The following is an 8,082-nucleotide window of genomic DNA, read 5'->3' as shown; positions in this document are numbered from 1 at the left end:
AGGGTTTTCTCCCCTGGTGGGGGGTTATGGAGGGGAGGGGTGGGCCGGCTGGGCCTGGGGGTTGGCCCAGTTGGGCCACGGCCCAGAGGGGGGGGTTTCTCCTTTTTTTTCTGTTTTAGTTTTGATTCCTTTTCTTATTTTCTCTTTTGTTTTAATTCAATTTAAAATATTTATGTATTTTATAAAACTGTGCCTTCTACATCATAATTATCTATGTAATATTTAGTACAATCCGAACATTTTTATTTTAATTTTTGAAAACTTTTATTATTGACATTAATTTGAATTTGAATTTTGAAACGGTTTCGAATCATCGCAAGGTTAACAACATTAACCGTGGTGACGTGGCACCATTAGCCCGGGATTACTGTAGCTTAATTATCCGGGCGTCACAGTCGTTCCCCCTTTGGGGGCGTCATTCTTGGAGATACACACGTGATCGAGGGACCAGAGGGCGGATTCTTTGGTGGAGAGGTGCGTCGTCTCACTCATTGATGGCGGCGGGTCTCGGCGGCATGGCGCTGTGGTGACTCGGCGTTCGATGCACGGAGATGGACTCGCACAGGAGGGTGACGCGGTCTGGCGTTGTGGTGGCGTCGACGGCAGATAGACCGGGCAAGGTAGATGCAGCAGTACAACTCTGAAGATGGATTGGTGGCAGGTGGCTGCAACGGCCTCATACCCGACAGGCGTCCTGGTTGAGGAGTGCGCTGGACCGGTGGGTGACCCATACCCGGCAGGCGTCCTGGATGGGATCTCAGGTCTTAGATGATAGGTTTGGCTGCGAGGTCTATTTGGTATTAAGCACAGACTATTAGCATCCCTTCATCAATTGGATAGGAGTAGCGACAGATGTTGTCTAGATGGTGACTTTAGTTTTACTATTGTATCACTTTGTAAGGTCTTGTGTGAACAATTAATAAAGTGGTTGCATGCATCGTCCAGATGCAGAGGCCGGGGGTCCTCCTCCTTTTCTAAAAAAATATGTCATTATTGGAAGCTAGAAAACTCATGGTTTAACCGGTGAGCTTCAATCTCAATGAGGCAGTGAACTTACTGCCCCAGACTTACGGCAACATTGTCTCAACGCTTGTCTTAGTTCATAAAACAGATAGCACGCCTTATGTTATTTTTCCTTTGATGAATAAACTTTTTGATTGAGCCACATATTATTCTTAATTAATTCAACATAAGGCATGCTAACGCTAGGGCCTAGGTGGCTTAACAAACTTTTTGATTGAGCCACATAAACATTCTTAATTGAACCGGGAAAACTTTTCAATTGAGCCACATAAACATTCTTAATATGTGGTACTCTACTTCAAATAAATTCTTAACTAAGTCATAAAATTTAATATACTGACTATATGACAATGTGTAGTTACTGCTGCTATGGAGACAGAGCAGGTAGTGTTCTCGCTAGGTGATCTAGCTCTCTGCTTCCTAAATGCTCGATCCCACCCCTCCACGGGTGGTGTCTCCTTCTATTGGCACAAGGGAAGTCTTAGTGGGTCTTTACTTTCAGTATTTATTACTCCCTTCGTCCGGAAATACTCGTCGGAGGAATGGATGTATCTAGATGTATTTTAATTTTAGATACATTCATTTTCATGCATTTCTTCGACAAGTATTTCCGGACGGAGGGAGTACGAATAATCTGTTTAGACATCATCCTCGTAGTCTTTGTAGGCAGTATACTCATGTAGAGATATACTACCTTAGTTAGGCATTATTCACCTCTACACCATATCTTAGTTAGGCATTATTACCGAAAAAGGCTTTCGAGTTAGGCATTATTCACCTCTACACCAGGTGTTTCCTTCTACGTAGCTACGGCGTACGGGCTGATTCTCTGTGATGTTGCTATGGTATCATCATTCATGATGTCACATGGTATTTATAGGTGCGACGAGCCAACCAAAGTGCTAGTACCAGGCAGTACTTTTCACACGCTTGATCCAACTTTTCACTCTGAGATCAGCACGCACCTAATTAGTGTATGTTGCCTAACCATACACCTGGCTAGATTAACCACTGAGTTGCATGAATAGTACATAAAATACATGTAAATTAACCGGGGATGTATGATGTACTGGCGCATCTCCACTCAAGCCTCTGTAATTATCTAGATATTCCTTACTCCCTCCGCCTCTTTATATAAGGTGTATTTATTTTTGTTTAAAGTCAAACAAGTGCATGTTTGATCAAGTTTTCAGAAAAATGCATCAATATCCACAACACAAAAAAATTATATCATTTGATCCATCATAAAAAGTAGTTTTATATTTTATCTATTACTCCCTCCGTCCAAAAAAGTTTGTCCCTCAAATGGATGCATCTAGCACTAAGTTAGTGCTAGATACATCCATTTGAAGGACTAGTTTGGGACAAGTTTTTTTGGACGGAGGGAGTAGGTATTGTAAATGTTGTTATTTTATCCTATAATCTTGGTCAAACATTTAAATGGTTGACTTGCACGAAAATCAATACACCTTATATTCTGCAACGGAGGGAGTGTGTAATAACAACATACCACTGTTTAGATAAAAAGATACAATTTAGGTAAAAAATATTTATATTACAAGGAAATATATTAATATCGCGGTGATACCAATTACACCTTGCCTCTGCAACAACACAATGTCGGAAAGACATTATGGATGCACACAACCAAAAGACAAAAAGAAAAAAAAGAAAAAAGATCTCGCTAGAGTGATCAAATTCTTGTAGCTGCAACACAAACCACCACCTAGACACCACCCGAAGTCCAATTTCTCCAAAAGCAACGCCACCAAAAAGGAAACGGTGCAAAGTACCATCATCGCCCGATCCTAGATCTTATTGAGATGTGTTCTTTTCCATACATGGTTGCATATTAAGCTAAACATGTTTACATACTAAGAGAAATATATTAGTGTGTACCACCTATTTAGTTATATTTGGTTAAATTCGTTTCAAATTAATCAAAGTTCTATCTTCGTCCCAAGTGAAACTTCTCTTATTTGATTATTCTGCAGAGGAATATGATCCAAAAAGAAAAAGCACAAGGGAGTTACAGAACTATTTCATTTCTACAACTTAGCTCACATATGGTTTTCCTTCGGGAACCTTGGAAGAAAGATAGATTGTCTTAATATTACCTCCAAGGATTACATTACAATACCTTCAATATACTTGCTATATCACATTGTTCAACAGCTTATGCCACGGAGACTAGGCAGGGACTCTTCTCATTGGATGCTCTAGCTCCCTGCTATCCAAATGTTCGATCCCACCCCTCCATGGATGGTGTCTCCTCTTACAGGCGTGAGGGCCTTCATCTCCTTCATTATTATTATAGATAGTCTTTCTGGACATTATTCGCATGGTCTTTGTAGTCTATGTTTTTAAAAAAAAAAAGGAGGATGACCCCCGGCCTCTGCATCTGGGCGATGCATACGGCCACTTTATTAATTATTCTCACAAGGCCTTACAAAGTCATACAACAGTAAGACTAAAGCCGCTGTCTAAGCAACAAACTATCGTTACACTTATCCAGTTGATGAAGGGGCGCAGATAGCCTGGGCCTAATACCAAATAGACACCGCAGCCAAGCCTAATATTTAAGACCTGAGACCCCAACCTAGCCACTTGCCTGGTCTGGGGCACACACTGGTCCGGCGTGCACTTAGAGGCCGCCACCACCAACTGCCACCGCTCCATCTTCAAAACTGTACTGATGCATCAACCTTGCTCGGTCCAGCTATCATCGACGCCACCACGGCGCCCAACGACACCTCCTCCCTGCACGCAAACAGCTGAACACGTCGCGGTCGCCACTGATACACCTCAGGGCTATGCTGCTAAGTACCACCAGCCGACACAGCTTGAAGCCCTTGGAGGATCTGTCGTGCGTAGCACCTGCCGACCAGGCATGACCAAGCGTAGCACCTGTCGGTCAGGCATGACTTGACATCTCCACCGGAGCTCCGTGCAAGACGAAGCCGCTCCACCTCCTGCCTCTGACTCTCAGCACTGCTCCACAAAATGATGCTCTCAAGAGAGAAACGACACCGCAGTGCCGCTATCGTCCGGTCTGGAACACCAGATCCTAGGGTTTCCCCCGGAGCAATACGAGTGGGTCGACGGTAGTCACATGACGATGCCTTCATCAAGGTAACGACATGGAATGCCGCCATCGCCCGCCGTCGGCTCGGTTTTCACTTGCAACTACGTCTTCCCGACTCGCAGCTGGTTCCAGATGACGGATCCCGAGATCCGAACACCCAGCCTCAGGCCGACCACCTCTGACGGAAGAGATGATCACCATCGCCGGCTGTACCGTTCAGAACAGATCGATCGGAGATGCCGCCGACGAAACCACCACACCCTCCACGCCAACGTCGCCGATCTGAAGGCAGCATGCATGCCACCGCAGCCAAGCCGGCCGCAGCCGCCGCCGCCGCCCGAAGGGCCATCCGCAGCGCCCGCAGCCCTGGCCTCCGCCGCGCCAAGCCATCGCCGTCCGAGGACGGGCCGGCCTCCCACCGCCTGCAGCCATCCGCCGCGCCGCAGATCCCAGATCGGTCGCACCACCACACGCCTTGGGGTTGTAGCTCCATGAGGTATACCATTCAGTCTTATTTAGGCACTATTCACCTCTACATGAGGTATCTCCTTCGCGTGAAGTACATGCTTACGCACAGTGTAAATACTTGGCGCCAGCCAAGATGGCTATGTGCCGATTCCGTGGGTCTGTTAGAGCATCTCCAGCCGCGCCCCCAACAAGGCCCCCCAGGCGACTTTTCGGCCGCCGGCGCCAAAAAATCGGCCCAGTCGCGTCCCTAGGGGCCCATTTTTCGCCGACTCGGGCCGAAATTGGCGCCGGCGGACCCAACCCGAACCCGGCGCGCTTGGGGGGGGGGGGGCGCTCGGGGGCGCCGGGCGAATCGTTTTTGGCGCAAAAGCGCCATGGGGCAGCCGCGTCAGTGACACCGCCCGCCTCGTCTTCCCGATGCCTCGGTTTCCCGCGGGGAATCAATGGCAAGGCTGCCGCCGGTCAGCTTTGCCATTGATTCCTCACGGGCGGCGTGTCACGGGGCGGCGCGCCGACGCCTCCCCTCCCTCGAATGCGTACACACGGACACGGCGCGCCTATATATGGTCTCGCTCGCCTGCGTTGGAGTGCCACCCGAGCCCTCCCTCTCCCGCCGATCTCTTCTCCCCAGCCACTCCCTCTTCCCGGTGGCCGAGCGTTTCCCCGGAGACGAGGCGGCGGCCAACGGCTTCGGCCGTCGTTCGCTCCGCGAACAGGAGTCCTGGCTCCTGTTCCAGGCGAACATCCCGGCGCCGCTAGACATGCGCGCCGGGCCGACGGGCTGGAGGCTCAGCAATGGGGGAGTGCCCATTCCCCGTTGCCCGACGCCGTCACCAAGCCATCGTACTTCGCCGACGAGGTCGAGATCGCGCGCGCCTCTCTCACCGACGCCGAGCGCTCCCTTCCCCAGTACGCCGCCGACAACAACGCGGCTTGGGCGGCGTACTTCGAGCGCCGCCAGCAGCAGCGGCTGGCGTCCACCAAGGGGGCGCCGGTGGTCGGCGGCATCAAGAACAGCGAGGGGCGCCACCTCTGGTAGGGCGTCCCCGGCCGCACCCTCGACGGCGTGCTGACGCACCTCGAGGGCGGCAACCACCCACCATTGGCGTACTCCCCGGCGAGGACGGCCGCCCCGACGCACCGCCGACGCGACGGGCAATGGGCGCCGAGGAGGTTTGGCTCCTCCTCCTCTTCTTACTCGTCGCGTTCTTCCTCCCAATCCTCCGACACTCCATCGCTGCTCGGCGTCAAGGCCGAGCTCGCGGCGGAGACGCCGCTCGGCCGGCGTACACGCAGCGCCGGCATCGTCATCAGCGAGGGCGGCCGGCGCGACTCCTCGTCGGCTCCTCCCCCGCGCTTCGTCAAACCGAAGACGGAGCCGGGTCTCGCGCCGGTGAAGACGGAGCCGGGGCTGCTGGCGCCGGTGAAGGCGGAGCACGGCGAGGTCGAGCTCGACAACGACGCGGCCCTTGAATGGGCACGCCAAGACTCCCTGAAGATGGCGAGGGAGCGCCAGCGCGCCGCCCTACAACGCTTCGCGTAGCGCCACCGAGGCCGCGACGAAGGCGGCATCGTCATCATCGACGACAGCGACGACGATGACGACGCGCCGCCGCCGCTGCCACCAGCCGAGGAGGGGTCTAGCAGGAGCGCCCGAGTCAAGGAGGAGAAGGCCGACGATGGCGGCGACGACGGCGATTTCTCGGCCTTCAGCAAGTTTTTTTTGACTAGTTTTTATATGTAATGGCGTGTTTTAGCCCAAGTTTGCGAATATAAAAGCTCAAGTTTGCCGAAAATTGGCGTGTTTCAGCCCAAGTTTGTCTAATTTTTTTTTCCACTCCAGGGGCCGGCCCTGGGGACGGCGGCTGGGAGCCAACTCGCCCCAGGCACACTTTTTGCGCCGGGTCACCCCTACGCGGTGATTTTAGGCGCCCCCTGAGGGACCAACGGCTGGAGATGCTCTTAGGGGTTGCTGCTCCCATTTGAGCCGGCGGCCTGGCCAGGCTCATTACAGGCAGATGATGGCTGCTCGGGGACCTAGGGTTGTTGCTCCGATTTGAGCTCGCAGACCGGCCAGGTTGACTGACAGGCTCAGACTGGATGTTCGGGTCATGGGGGTTTGGGTCGCGACACCTGTGGGCCTGGCAGCAGCCGCGGGTCTAGGTCCGGCCGCGGCTCCTTCCCAAGCCTATTGTTGTCCCCAGTACCGTGGCTGGCCCCAGGAAGGTGGCCGTCTATTCCCATGGAAAGAAGGAGCTGCAGCGCAAGAGTTGCAGCTAGGAGGAGAACGAGAGAAGAGGAAGGTGGCGAGTCGTGACACCTCGTCATCATCATCGCTGATATGTATCTACCTTATTTTGTTACTGCATCGTCATTCATGTTGTCGCACGGTATTTATAGGCACGAGGAGCCAACCAGAGCGCTCGTACGAGGCAGTAACTTTCACAAATGCACGATGCAACTTTCACTAGACAATCACACATGCTTAGTGTATTTTGCCTAACCTAGCCACTGAATCGCATGTGAACAAAAGAAAACTCACGGTGAATGTTTGATATATGCTGGATGCCCAAAAGACGCATTTCCTCTAGTAGAAAAACACTGGGTGTGGTTGGTTCCGAAACATTTCAACTGTCAAACCATTCACGCATGATGATCCAAAATGACTCGATGTTTAGCGTGTACCATGGCTCCGCTAACGGTCAAGCCTATAGTTATTATAGAACGGCTAATTATTGCAATTATGTAACAAATCAAACCACAATCATGGTACATAACAAGTACTCCGTCTGTACAAATATGTAAGGCCCTCTTGTACTTTGGGTTAACATTTGATCATGTACTTGACTAGAAAAATCTTTGTTAGTGCTAGCACCTAACTCTTGATAATTACAAGTTCAATTGTAGCACAATACGTGCACATATTATTCAATACAATCTCAACAGTGCATCACCATTCGTGATGTCATATGGTAACTTTCACATGCACGGTCTAACTTTTGGGGAAGCATGCAACATGCATGAATAAGAAAAATACAGGATCCATTGTGACATCATTGTTCTAGAGGTATTTTAGGGTGATTTTTTTTAAATGATCCAAATCTATTATGAAAGTTTACCAGAAATACATGCATAAATTTATTTTAACATCTGCTCCAAGTCATGCACAGAAAAGAGAGAGAAGAGGAATACATCTGCATCTTAGGTCCGAAATGATGTTTGACATTTGGCTGTCGTGTAGCAGCATTCACCCATCATTAGTGTCGCTGATCCACTCTCCGGGATGTCCAAGTTTGTGGCTACTTCCTTTGAGATTTTCTGCATGCCGCAACAGAAAAAGAAAAGAGAATTCAGAGTCAAGATAGAGTCACATTGACTAAAAAAACAAATAATGACATGAGGGAACGAAAAACCTACTAGCTCGCACAAAACAAAATACAAAGAAAAATATTGATGAATGTCTAAAGTGACTGTAGCATAACTAAGACTGATAAAAGCCTAAAATG

General features: G+C 50.1%; 1 pseudogene; it reads left to right on the top strand.

The window, feature by feature from the left end:
- Positions 1–8,082, top strand: part of LOC123115341 (disease resistance protein Pik-2-like) — a 12,279-nt pseudogene that overhangs the window by 871 nt on the left and 3,326 nt on the right.

The sequence above is a fragment of the Triticum aestivum genome, chromosome 5B (genome assembly GCF_018294505.1).
Source record: "Triticum aestivum cultivar Chinese Spring chromosome 5B, IWGSC CS RefSeq v2.1, whole genome shotgun sequence".
In the NCBI taxonomy this organism is placed as follows: Eukaryota; Viridiplantae; Streptophyta; class Magnoliopsida; order Poales; family Poaceae; genus Triticum; species Triticum aestivum.
This window is presented reverse-complemented; position numbering and strand designations above follow the sequence as displayed.